The sequence below is a fragment of the Bos grunniens genome, chromosome 4 (genome assembly GCF_055505025.1).
Source record: "Bos grunniens cultivar Pamir isolate PY7600 chromosome 4, Bosgru_T2T1.0, whole genome shotgun sequence".
Classification (NCBI taxonomy): domain Eukaryota; kingdom Metazoa; phylum Chordata; class Mammalia; order Artiodactyla; family Bovidae; genus Bos; species Bos grunniens.
In genome coordinates, this window is record NC_141168.1 from 111,772,783 (window position 1) to 111,786,804 (window position 14,022).

General features: G+C 42.0%; 1 protein-coding gene across 7 annotated transcripts in view; it reads right to left on the reverse strand.

The window, feature by feature from the left end:
- Nucleotides 1–14,022, reverse strand: part of CDK14 (cyclin dependent kinase 14) — a 662,541-nt gene that overhangs the window by 55,609 nt on the left and 592,910 nt on the right. The window lies entirely within an intron of this gene.

Below are 14,022 nucleotides of genomic sequence, written 5' to 3' on the forward strand. Positions count from 1 at the left end.
TTTGAGGCAAAAATCAAACTCAGAAATGATTTAATGCAAAGTCAGGTAGACCAGGACTTGAGGAAAATTATTCTTCAAATTAAATTCAAACCCCAAACAAAACAAAGTGTCCTTTAATGCTTGATGGAAAACACCAATCAGATGTCTGGTTACTAGGCTGGTAACTAGTAATGAGAGGTCTGGGGGCCAGTTCTAGTAAGAGTAACATTCAACGTGAGAAGAGGGTGAGCGAGTGCCAATAAGCCAAAAGCCTTAACATATAATATAAGAGTGAAATGATCAGGCGAAAACAACTTGCACAAAGTGGAAAGAAAGAAAAGAAATAAGAAAGGATTTGCATTTGTGATGGAGCTTTTATATCTGCAAAGTCCTTCCAGGTTTAAAAAGCAAATGAACTGAGAATCAAAACGCAGTTATATTTCATTTTCTAAAATTCTGGATGAACGATGAATATTTTTTGGATCAAGCTTGGTCTGAATTAGGAAGTAAATGCTTTTAACATTTTACTTAAAATGATTTCATCTGTTGTAATATATAAACGCAACAGAAATCTTGTTTATAGGTCATTCTACTATATTTCAATGACACAAAAATGGCTTCGGTTTCAAAGGGGAAACTTGGCAAGTGATAACTGCATAAAATCTGCAGTCCTGTTTATTTTACAGCATTTTTGTCCCTGTGTTTTTAATGGTTACATGAACCAAATGCTTAGGCAACTGTGCCGAAGATGATTATGATTGAGAAACGAAGATATCTTAGGAGGCAAGCTGGAAAACTGCTTTGCAAGTTTTCCGAAAATGTAACTTACAGGGTAAAAAAGAATTCTAAGTAGTGTTTGTAAATGACCCAAAACACACAGTGACTAAAATTCACAGAGTTTTAAGATATTGGAAGAAAAACTAATGAAAAGACCATCACCATAGAGCACATCAAGAAAATTCAAACTTCTTTACCTTCAATTTACTAACTAGAATTAGTAAAGGTTTTTATTTCCTGTCAATCTCTGAACGTGAAAGAAAGTGAAAATTTTAATGGCTCAGTCATGTCTGACTCTCTTTGTGACCCCATGGACTGTAGCCCGCCAGGCTCCTCTGCCCATGGAATTCTCCAGGCAAGGATACTGGAGTGGGTAGGCATCCCTTCTCCAGGGGATCTTCCCGACACAGGGATGGAACCTGGGTCTCCTGCAATGCGGGTGGATTCTTTACCACTGAGCTACCAGGGCTTCCCAATCTCTGAACTCTGCCATTTTGGCACCGATGAGTACACACGTCTTGGTGACATTTATCCTTCTCTGGTGCCCCAAATCTGATTCTCTGTCCACTTCTGCAATGGCATCTCTTCAGTCTCTTTGGCTGGTCTGGTCTGTCTGCCTTCTTGACCCTGCCTCTCTCCTCCTACCCGCAGTGGTCCAAGCTCTGCTTTCTCCTGGGAGCTCAGTCTCTTATGCTGACAGGTCGCTTCTGATCATCCCACAGCAACATGCCCTTCCTCAATCTGTCTGCTGTCCTTCTCCCACTGTGTCAACTTCAGTGGCCAAAGCCACCTCAACTCTGAGAGACTCACTCCTCCAGGCTTAAAAACTTTGACTTTTGTTTCAAAAAACTGTTTTCTCTCCTTTGGCCGATACAGCCATCAGTCACGGAGTCCTACAGATTTGTCTCTCTCTGTAGTTTTCCTTTCAATTCGATCTAGACTCTTAGCACTTCAAACCTAACTGATTACCATAATAATACTAACGGCAACTCAATAATGCCAGCTGTGATGTGCCCAGCACTGCCTTAATTGCTTCAAATGAATGAGAACTCTTTACATAGGAAGAAATCAAGGCACAGAGATGAGTTTCTCTGACTGAGGTCACACAGCAAGGAGAACTGGGATAGGAATCAAAGCTGTCTAGTTCTTCAGCACCAGATTAAACTGCTTCTCACAGAATCTCTTGTCCAAGCCATGCTGCACACTACATCCACTTCATATTTTCCTAAAACAGTGTTTTATATGTGACAGTAGTCCTAGCAACCTCCATGACCCGTATCTGTTGGCTGAAAATTTGAGTAAAAATTTCTGGAAATTTATCCTAGGGAAATAATTAGCAATGTATGAAAAGATTTATTTTTTGGGATCTTCAACACAAAATGATAGTTCAAACTGGAACTGGATTGTGGCACATTCATACGGGGAACTATACACCATTAAGAGGTCTTCCCAGGTGGCTCATGGTAAAGAATTTGTGTGCCAGTGTAGGAGACACAGGAGACGTGGGTCTGATGATCCCTAGGTTGGGAAGATCCTCTGGAGGAGGATATGGCAACCCACTCCACTATTCTTGCTCGGAGAACCCCATGGACAGAGGAGCCTGGTGGGCTACAGTCCACAGGGTCACAAAGAGTTGGACACAGAGCACGCACCAACCTACCTACTCCACTAAGAATGACACTCTTGGGCTTCCCTGATGGCTCAGGGGTAAAAGAATTCACCTGCCAATGCAGAAGACATGGGCTGGACCCCTGGTACAGGAAGATCCTGCAGAGCAACTAAGCCCAACTAAGCAACTGTTGAGCCTGTGCTCGAGAGCCCGGGAGCCGCAACTTCTGAAGCCTGAACACCCTAGAGCCCGCGCTCCACCAGAGAAGCCGCCACAATGAGAAGCCCACACACCGCAACTCAAGAGTAGCCCCTGCTTGCCGCAATTAGAGAAAAGCCTGCATAGCAACAAAGACCCAACAGAGCCCCAAATAATAAGTAGATAAATAAAATCATACAAAAAAAAAAAAAAGAATGACATTGCAGAAGAGTATTTGATGACATAGGAAAGTGTTCAAGACTTACCAAGTGTTGGGGGATCAGATTATAAATTATATAGAGCCATATGGAACATGAATTCAATTTAGTTAAAAAAAGGAAAAGACCCCCAAACTCCAAACCAAAATAAAACCTAAAATATACTAAAATGTTAACCAAAATTGTTTCTAAGGTACTGGGACCATAAAGGATTTATTTTCATGCTTTCCCCCAAATTTTTAATGAATATATGATACTTAATTATCAGAGCCCCCTCTTGCGATAAATGTTATTTTAAAAATAATATTCAAATCCCACTATTTCTGTAGTATCATTTCCCAGGAGAAGACAATACTTACTGTCTGTTAAGCTTTGGTTGAAAGTTTCTCTACCTACAATTAAAGCCCCTGGGTCTAGGCTTCTTTGATTCTTTAGTCCCAACCTCTGCGTCTTTCCAGGAAACCTCAGCCAACTTGATCCCTTTGGTATGCTGTCTTACCATCAGCTACCAGCTCCATGGTGGGTCATGGTCCAGCCAGAGCCCTGCTCCATCACTCACACCTCACTGACACATATGCATCAGCTCCTCCATTGGATTCTTAGAGTATAACTTGGATTTGTCCAGAATCATTTGGTACTTCTTTGTAGTTTTACCGTGTGTGGAAAATGACTCTCAACCCATGGGCCATATAGTTATTATAAAAAGTCATCATTACCATATACCAGCCAGGCCAGTGCCACTAATAATGTCTCCCACATTTACGTGCTGAAGCTTTATTATTTACACGCTGGTCTTAATTGCTATTTTCTGTCTCCTCTACCACATTTTCACACTTGAGTGACAGCACTTCCCACCTCTATCAATCTGGTGTAATTACAAGTATACTTCTTCTGCTCTTTTGCCAGTTCCTTGAGTTCATTAATAATATCTACTTAAGCTTTATAGCTGTGGCACATAGCACACAGTAGCTACTCAACTAATACTTACTGAATAAATTATAGATTAGAGGAAATGGGTGAATCTGTACTTAAAGTTAAGTTGCTTGAGGAAAATCCTGGAAGCAACTTTCACATGACTGATGACCAGAATATAACACCAAACACCAAACACCAGAAATGTTGAAAATCTCCGTATGTGATACTGTTAAAGCTGAAAATATGACCTATGCCCACTTAGCTTTGCCAAATAACTAAGAGATGCATAAAAGCTAATTGGAACATGTAAGTCTTTTTTGTTAAATTTATTTATTTTTAATTGACGGATAATTACAATATTTTGTTGGTTTCCACCATACATCAACATGGATCAGCCATAAGTATTGGAACATGTAAGTCGGGAGTTGGTGATGGACAGGGAGGCCTGGCGTGCTGCAATTCATGGGGTCGCAAAGAGTCAGACACGACTGAGCGACTGAACTGAACTGAACTGAAGTCTTACCCATCATATTAATTTCTTACATGGCAAGATGGTTCCTACCTAGAGATTTAGTGATAAAATGGATCAGGGGAGAAGGAAGAGGAAAAAAGAACTTTTACCGGTTGTGAAAATTCCCAAACGGGTAACTCTAGTTGTTACTTTCCCCTGACTATATCCTAAATTACCCTTAAGTTGCTGTGTATCTATGGAAACCAAAAGATCACACCACGATTGACAAGACAGAATGCTGCATGAATAAGAGGTCTAGATGGGAGCTATAATTTTCCTGTGGGGCTTTATAACCACACGAGGAAAGTCTGACTGGTGAATATAGCCAATCAAGCCACTGGTCGCATTTAAGAACATGGTAATCCTAAATACACAGGCTTGGTTTTATATAATGCATGGGTATAACTTCAACTGAGTCTGCATACTGCAAGGATTTTTCCACCTCGCGTTGGCCCTCATTTCCATTTCTTTAGACTACTTCATTTCTCTCTTTGAGCTCTATGGGTCCTAACATTACGTTGTAAGTGGGAAAAAATGTGTCTCTGCTTTCTATCTTAGCTATGACCACGAGGCCATGAAGTGTAGATATTTAGCTACCAGTGGATTCCGTTATCCAGCTAGGTGTGAACCTGGACCAGAGGGAGAATACACAGAGAAAGAGAAGGAAAGCATTCCTCCTCTTCATCTACGGAATAAGGAACAAATGCACCCTTCTGGAACCAAATGAGGAACTCCAAGAGAGAAGTCATTTCAAACCAGTTTTTATTTAGACTGTTGCAAAAGTATGGCAAACATGATTTAAAATAGAACTCCTAAGAGTTCAACCAGAGAAATAAAAATGGCATAGTTTAAAATGAACCCCCATCAGGAACCTCCCTGGTGGTCCAGTGCTTAATAAGAGTACGAGCTTCCAATGAAGGGGGTTCAATCCCTGGTGGGGGAATTAAGATCCCACATGCCTCTAAGCATGGCCAAAATATTTAAAAAGTAAAGAAAAGACGAACCCATCATAACTCTAGAAGGAAGCTCAGGTCCAATCCTGCACTTTACAGGCAAATCACATTCCCTCAGGCTTTTCTCAGGTGAAGTTATGTTCTGCAGAAATGAGGGCATGATGACACCCAGAGTTACCTGGATCTGAATAACAGTGGGCCACTGTGAGTAGGGTCATTCTGTACTGAGGACATGATGTGCACCGAACGGACCCTGGGATGAGGATGCGCCTCCTGGACCTGTAACCATGGTAACAGATGAGACTCACTTTGGAACTGGGAATTTGAGTTCTGTCCCAAATTATGAGACAGCCTGAAGATCAGAGTGTGAGCAAGATGGGAGTGAGAATAACGGCGGAACAGAAGAGCAGAAGAAATGGAGCAGTCTCCACAAGGGAACTCCAGTCTTCAGAATAAGCTATGTTTCCTGGGATATATGATCCTTGGGACATGGCAGGCATTAAATAAGGAACATTAATAATGGTATCTGAGGACAGTGATTGCAGCCATGAAATTAAAAGATGCTTGCTCCTTGAAAAGAATGCTAAAAATGCTAATGCTAAAACTTAGAAAGCATATTAAAAAGCAGAGATATCACTTAGTCAACAAAGGTCCATCTAGTCAAAGCTATGGTTTTTCCAGCAGTCATGTACAGATATGAGTTGACCCGTAGAGAAGGCTGAGCAGCAAAGAATTGATGCTTTTGAACTGTGGTGTTGGAGAAGACTCCTGAGAGTCCCCTGGACAGCAAGGAGATCAAATCAGTCAGTCTTAAAGGAAATCAACCCTGAATATTCATTGGAAGGACTGATGCTGAAGCTGAAGCTCCAATATCTTGGCTACCTGATGTGAAGAGCCAACTCATTAGAAAAGACCCTGATGCTGGGTAAGACTGAAGGCAGGAGAAGGGGATGACAGAGGATGAGATGGTTGGATGGCATCTCTGACTCAAAGGACATGAGTTTGAGCAAACTCTGGGAGGTGGTAAAGGACAGGGAAGCCAGGTGTGCTGCAGTCCATTGGGTTGCAAAGAGTCAGTCATGACTTAGCAACTGAACAACAAAAATAATGATATCAGTGTCCTTTCTCCATATCAACAAAATTAAAAAAATACTTTAATCATTAATGAGGCAAAAACAAAATCAAGAAATAAGAATCTTATATTTGTAATAGTAAAACCTAATTTGGATCGATGGCCGGAAAGACATGTCTGAATCAAAATCTAAGGTTTAATACTGTTTAAAGAGATGCAATCATATTATCTCTAAGGATGCACAGAAACTAGAGGAGGGCTAAATCTGCCAAGGAGAGGTCCTTCCTGGGCTCACCTGGTATAAGCACATTAACAGTAACTTCAATGTGCTTGAAAATAATTTTCTTAATAGGGTAAACACTGCCCTTTGCATTCTTTTCAGAAAATTTACTGCCTTAGCAAACTAGTTTTCATAGACACTGCCTTACCAAAAATTATTATGCATTATGAATAAAGGAAAGTGCAAGTGTTGGTCGCTCAGTTGTGTCTGACTCTTTGCAACCCCTCCTGGACTGTAGCCCACCATGCTTCTCTGTCCACGGAATTTTCCAGGCAAGAATACTAGAGTGGGTTGCCATTCCCTTCTCCAGAGGATCTTCCCAACCCAGGGATCAAATCTGGGTCTCCTGAATTGCAGGCAGATTCTCTACCATCTGAGCCACCAGGGAAGCCCATTATATATTATACCAAAGCTTAAATGTTTAAAAAGTTATATAAATTTAGGAGTCCCAGGTGGCTCAGATGGTAAAAGCGTCTGGCTATAATACGGGAGACCCGGGTTCAATCCCTGGGTTGGGAAGTGAAACTGGAGAAGGAAATGGCAACCCACTCCAGTACTCTGGCCTGGAAAATCCCATGGACAGAGGAGCCTGGTAGGCTACAGTCCATGGGGTCGCAAAGAGTCGGACACGACTGAGAGAGTTCACTTCACTTCATACGTGTATGTGCGGTGTATGTACACACACACACACACACACACACACACACAACCAAGACAGTAGGTCTTTCTAGTTATTTTAGGCCAACGTGTAAAAAAATACCCACCAATTGTCTGAAAGATAATATACATATACTACCCTATTTTGCTACAGAGCAGTAAAAGTAAATTGGATGGACTGACAAGATTTCATGTAACTGCTACTGCTGCCAAGTGGCTTCAGTCGTTTCCGATTCTGTGTGACCCCATGGACAGCTCCCCACCAGGCTCCTCTGTCCATGGGAGTCTCCAGGCTCCATGGAGAGTGGGGTGCCATTTCCTTCTCCAATTTCACTTAAAGAGATAATTAATTAGCTGACAATATATTTTCATCTAAAAGGAGACTGGAAAAGGGAAATATAGTTTTAAAAATGATTTAAACACAAACTGTCCCCTCATAAACAATCATCAATCAGGAGGCCTTACCTCCCTGGCATTAGAAGGGTTAAGCGCTCTACTAAATGCCTCTCCCACTTCCTCCCAACCAGAGGATGCTGTAATTTTTAGGATTTATGAATTGGCCGGGCCAGTCAGCATCTTGAACACGACAGACTCTGTCTAGATCTATCTCTTACCTGCTGGGAAGAGACAATTCCCCTCACACTTGGAACCCTGAAGCCCTTTAAGCTGCCTGCTCTGTAGCCACGGCAGCTGGGCCCTACACAATTCTTCATCTCCTACCTCTGCGGCCTCACTAAATAAAGACCACGGTGCCTTGTTAGCCAACAGCTGAGCGTGAAATCACTACATTCCAATTCCCCACTCCCCGAGTCAATCAATCTTTTTTTTTTCTTTTTTGACATTATAGATCCTGATGCACTGGGTCAATAAAAAGATGGGGAAAATGGAGATGAATAAAATTAATGTTTCAGGGCAACTGGAACACACCCAAACGACATATTTAATTTCATATAGTGAAATTAAGTGTATTCATATAAAGAAGGTTAGAGCTAACAAAATCAAAACACGTGCTATTTAAAGTCATCATTGTGCTCAGAACTTGCACGGGATACATAATAGGAAAGAGTGTAGCGACAGATACGCAGTCAAGAATAAGCTTTTGGTCAGGTCTAAAATTGTTAATGGATTAGAGTATGCTTGACAAGACACTGAGGCTGTAACATATGTTCTTTCTAAGGGGTATTAACATTTTATGCATTAGCGACATGCTAAGTGAGAGGGAGAAGGAGAGTCTGAACCACTAACTATGAGAACATGACCACCAAGAACTATGAGAACATCACGTGCAGCAATCAGCAGGCCTTCTCCTCACCTGGAATCCTGTGTGCGCAGGCGCCTGGGGATGGGGGCTGCAGGGAAGCTTGGCACAAGGGGAGGATAGTCAAAAAGGGAAGAACACAAAGAAATAGGCTGTAGCGTGTGTTGAAGGTGGTGCTTTTTTCTTGAAGAAGCTCCTAATGCAAAGGGCATGTGCAGAAAAGGCCTTCAGAACAGGGAAGGAATGTTTTGGAACAAACCCTTCATCCCACTTAAATAATATCTCATAACTTATGTCTACTTCTCTATTGGCAGGGCTACTTATTTACTCAGTATCCTCTAATCGTCCTTTCACGTGTATTCACATCATGATTCTTTTTCACGACTGCAAAATTGGGACTTCCCTGTGGTCTAGTGGATAAGACTCTGCCTGCCAGTGCAGGGGACACGGGTTCAATCCCTAGTCCGGGAAGCTTCACATGCCTCGGGGTGACTAAGCCCGTGCATCACAGCTACTGAGCCCGCCCGCCTAGAGCCTGCGCTCCCTAACAAGAAAAGCTGCTGCAATGAGAAGCCCTCGGACTGGGACGAGAGCAGCCCCTGTTCACCGCTACACAGAAAGCCTGCCTGCAGCAGTAAGGACCCAGTGCAGCCCAAACTAGGAGAAAAACAAATAAAATTAAAACAGTGCAAAATTGTTGTATGGTAAAAGTCTGAGCATCGAACAAATATTACCACTAAAAATGAGCTGGGACTATTGGTTCATCCAGAGCACTTGAAAATCATTAGGCCATTAATCTAGGGCACAGTCTCCCTAACTGTGAGGGAGTTTTATATATATAAATATATATATAGTGTGTTATGTCTTTATATAAAATCTCAACAACTTTTGCTGCTAGTTTGCAGACTCCTTATAGACAGCAGCTATATCCTGTCTCCTGTAATGCCTGGCCAACAGCAAGGACTGGATAAGCATTTGTTGACTTGGATGTACTACTTTTAAACAGGAATGAAAAGACCCTGATGCTGGCAAAGACTGAAGGCAAGAGGAGAAGTGGGCAACAGAGGCCAAGATGGTTGGATGGCATCACTGACTCAAGGGACATGAGTTTGCACAAACTCTGAGAGATGGTGAAGGAGAGGGAAGCCTGACGTGCTGCGGTCCACAGGGTCACAGAGAGTCAGACTCGACCTAGTGACTAAACAATGACACCAGAAACCGTGTTCACAACCTGCCTCTTCATGCTCCTCTGGGACTCCTGGGCATCCCTGACCACACTCCTCATGACTCTGGGCAGACTCATGACTGCCGTCTGTCTTCCCCGCAAGACTGCAGTATCCCAAAAGACGGGCACTAAGGCCAACTTGATTTTGTAGTCTAAACATCCAGAAAAGGACTGTACTTACAGGGGGCCCTCCACTTTCTACCTAAGGGACTAATTATTACCTCACAAACTTCACATTTAACCAAAGATGCGGCCATCACATCTTATTAAAGGGACTGGAAATGCAGAATTCCTGTATGAGTAAAATGTAATTACGTGCACATCATTACCTGATTTGCAAATTCTCTTTTAAAATGAATTATTTTGTATCATTCACATGTTATTTAGAATCTGGTTATGAGTTATATATGTACATATGTATATACATATAGACAGACAGATACACAAAAAGATAAAGAAACAAAATTTTAACTGCTCCCTTTTTACTTCTTGACTGATTTCCTTATGGTGATTTTACCATTAAACATGATCATTTTAAGGTTAAATATAATTAGAAGTGTAGATTAGAAGAATAAAGAATTATGTTAAGTATTATCATACCAAATGGAGAAGGCAATGGCAACCCACTCCAGTACTTTTGCCTGGAGAGTCCCATGGGCGGAGGAGCCTGGTGGGCTGCAGTGTATGGGATCGTTAAGAGTTGGACACGACTGAGAGACTTTACTTTCACTTTTCACTTTCATGCATTGGAGAAGGAAATGGCAACCCACTCCAGTGTTCTTGCCTGGAGAATCCAGGGACGGGGAGCCTGGTGGGCTGCCATCTATGGGGTCGCACAGGGTCGGACATGACTGAAGCGACTTAGCAGCAGCAGCATTATCATACCAAAAGAGAAATAATTTCAGAGTTGGTTGTTTTCCTGGATTGTTTATCCATTATCCAGATTTTTAAGGGAAAAAAAAAATGAGTTCAGTTTGGATCCTGAAACTCAAAGCTTCACTTCATATTTGGCAAGTCAGTAACATCTATGATAAAGTATAAGATATTTATCATACGTGCAAACATAATCTGTTAGGGGAAAGGCAACATGTTTTATACAGAGAGAGGGCATGTCTTTCCAATCATTCTGAGTTATTTGAGAAGGTAAATAATTTGAGAGAGCACATAATTTATTTAAACTTTCAAAACCCTTTGACAAGGTTCCACATCAAAGACAGTTTATAAAAGCGGAGTTAACATGGGATTGGGGAAAGTGTTTTCTCATGGAGAGAGGACTTGATTAAAGATGGGAAATGATGAGTAGAACCAACATTTTCCATCACAGAAGTATTAAAAGTAACTAGTAGCCAGCATCAGCTGGATTTTCTTTTTAATATTAAAAATTATGTTGGCATGAGAGAGAGTGAGCACACTTTAAAAAAAAAGAAAAAGCTTTATCTGCAGAATCCATTTACCTCTTGCAGGTGATAGAATGCCTAAAGTCATGGAAAGATCTGCGTGCATGATAGAGCCAGAGAGAGACAGAGAGATTTAGGTGTTGGTGGAGGTAGGGCAGTTAGCGGACCAGAAAAATGATAAGTAAAGGATGCTCTTTATACCAAACTGGCTTATCTGCACTTATCCAACATGTGCAGGTTTGATTACTATGTCTTGAAAGGTACTTGATTAGGCAAGTCCAGTGAAACTGGGAAAATAAAATGTCTTAGGTGCTGTTTTAGAGAGTGGAAGGAAAAAAAACCTCAACACTTGTGTGAGTGTGTGTGTGTGTATGTGAAGAGATCAAAGAAAAACAGAGACCGAAGAAACACAATAGGAAAATGGAGGCTGTTAGTTTGTTCAGCTTAGAAAAACCAGAAGTTGAGAGAGGCCACTGGAAAAGTTTGTAAAATCACAAAGGACATACGGGCGGGTGTCTATTATACTCACTGTCTGAACAGTAAAGCCAGGTAAACCCCTTTGAAGTTTAAAAGGCTCTTTCAGGACACCTGATAGGAAGGGCTTAGATTCACCCAACAGGTGGCTCTTCAAGAGAAACCGTCTAGTGAAAAACTGAAATGGGCTTAAGGCGTTTGGGACATCCAGGGAGGCTAGATTCTTAACAGGTTAATAAAGGCAACCAGGAGCTTTCTGTTGTTCCCCTACCTTTTAAACTTCCCCTCCCCTACACCCCTCACAGACAGGGGCTGAAAAGTAGCCAGCCTGGTGAGCCACAGCTTCATTTCCCCTCTATTGATGCAGAAAATGAAGCAGGAATTACGATGCTGCATTAGTTATCACTGCTGTCAACATTAGTCCCTAATGACCCAGTTTGGGAGGAGGGGAAGAGGGGTAGAAGGGAGAAGGTACCCGCCAAACAACAGTGCTATCTCAAGATGTAAACGATCTTTTTCGAGGTAAAAAAAAAAAAAAAATTTGGCCGACTTTAAGGACTGACTTTCTTATGTGCAGTGCAGCAAAGAACAGCTTGTAGGCTGCAGATCAATAAATTCCAGTTAACTTTCAAGTCATCTTGGCATGCAGCCCTGGCTGGTTTATTAATTTACATTTCAGCCCTCTAAAAAGGTATGTATAAAGAAATAAGGCACTGTATGGATTGCAGTGAGATTGCTCAATCAGAACAGGTTTTCACATTTATTGGTTATCAACAGCAGCGGGAAATCTTACAACACTAAAGAGAACAGGTCACCTCTCCTTCTGTCTCACCCGGTTAGTGTTTTCCTTAGGACTCATTCCTTTTTGTTTTTAAGAGTACTTGACATCTTTTATTATTTTATTTTTTTAAGATTTTGATGCGGACCCTTTTTAAAGTCTTCATTGAATTTGTTACAGCATTGCTTCTGTTTCTACTGTTTTAGTGTTTTGGCCTCGAGGCATGTGGGATCTGAGCTCCCAGACCAAGGATCGAACCCACACCTCCTGCACTGGAAGGTGAAGTCTTCATCGCTGACCGCAGGGAAGTCCCTGCAGCGCTTGCTCTCTATCTGGGCAGCAAAAACCTATGGCTTTCCCCAGGCAAGTTTCAGCAACTAGTTAAGGATAAAAAGAGTGTGAATGACAAGACAGTAACACTATCTCAATGTTCAAATTTCCATGTAGAAAAGCTTGTCTGCAGGGTTGCTCGGCTTGTGGAATCTCTGCTCCCAGACCAGGGATCAATCCCAGATTCCCTGGGGTGGAAGCATAGAGTCCTAATCACTGGACCACCAGGGAATGTCTTTCTCTTTTTCCTGGCCCCTGGTCTGCAACACCTATTTAACTCTAAGAACATAACCTAAAAGTCTAAGAGTAGAAATGAAAAGCTACAAATAGCTTATGTTCTCTTCTTTTGATCATCTTCCTGTTCTTCTTTTCTCATCTTTGATCCTTCACTTGGCTTGCTTTCAATATACATTTTTAAAAACCCTCTAATATCTGTCAGTGGATTATTCCTTTTGTGGCCTTGCTCTAGGTATCAAGACTTTCTGGAATTCCCACTCCAGTGGATTATTCCTTTTGTGGCCTTGCTCTAGGTATCGAGACTTTCTGGAATTCCCACTCCAAAATGGTTACCATTTTAAGAAGCACAAACTCATTTTACTATTAGACCATGCTGAAAATTACTCTGAAAGGACAGCTGCAGTTCAAACAAAGCATCCTCTCAATGACTTCTGGATTATCTGCGTCACCTCTCCCTTTTATTGACATAAATATGGGAGAGCTGCCTGAATCTATGAAAGCTAGTCAGAGACAAAAGCTGCAGTTGAATTCTATGTACCTAACGCATTTTTGGTGGAGAAGGCAATGGCACCCCACTCCAGTACTCTTGCCTGGAAAATCCCATGGACGGAGGAGCCTGGTAGGCTGCAGTCCATGGGGTTGCTAAGAGTCGGACACGACTGAGTGACTTCACTTTCACTTTTCACTTTTGTGCACTGGAGAAGAAAATGGCAACCCACTCCAGTGTTCTTGCCTGGAGAATCCCAGGGACGGGGGAGCCTGGTGGGCTGCTGTCTATGGGGTCACACAAAGTTGGACACGACTGAAGCGACTTAGCAGCAGCAACAATGCATTTTTGGACTTCCCAAGTGGCGATAGTGGTAAAGAACCTGCCTGCCAGTGCAGGAGATGCGCAAGATCCCCTGGAGGAGGACATGGCAACCCACTCCAGTATTCTTGCCTGGAGAATCCCACAGACAGAGAAGTCTGGTAGACTATAGTCCATCCATGGGGTTGCAAAGAGTCGGACATGGCTGAAGCAACTTAGCATGCATACACTGTGTTTTTAATTCTGAAATATTTATGAAAGAATAATACCATCTAAATATGGCCCATAATGATAGCATCTTGTGTATATTTTTAAAAACAAGTGCTTATGTGGAAATCTTAGATAT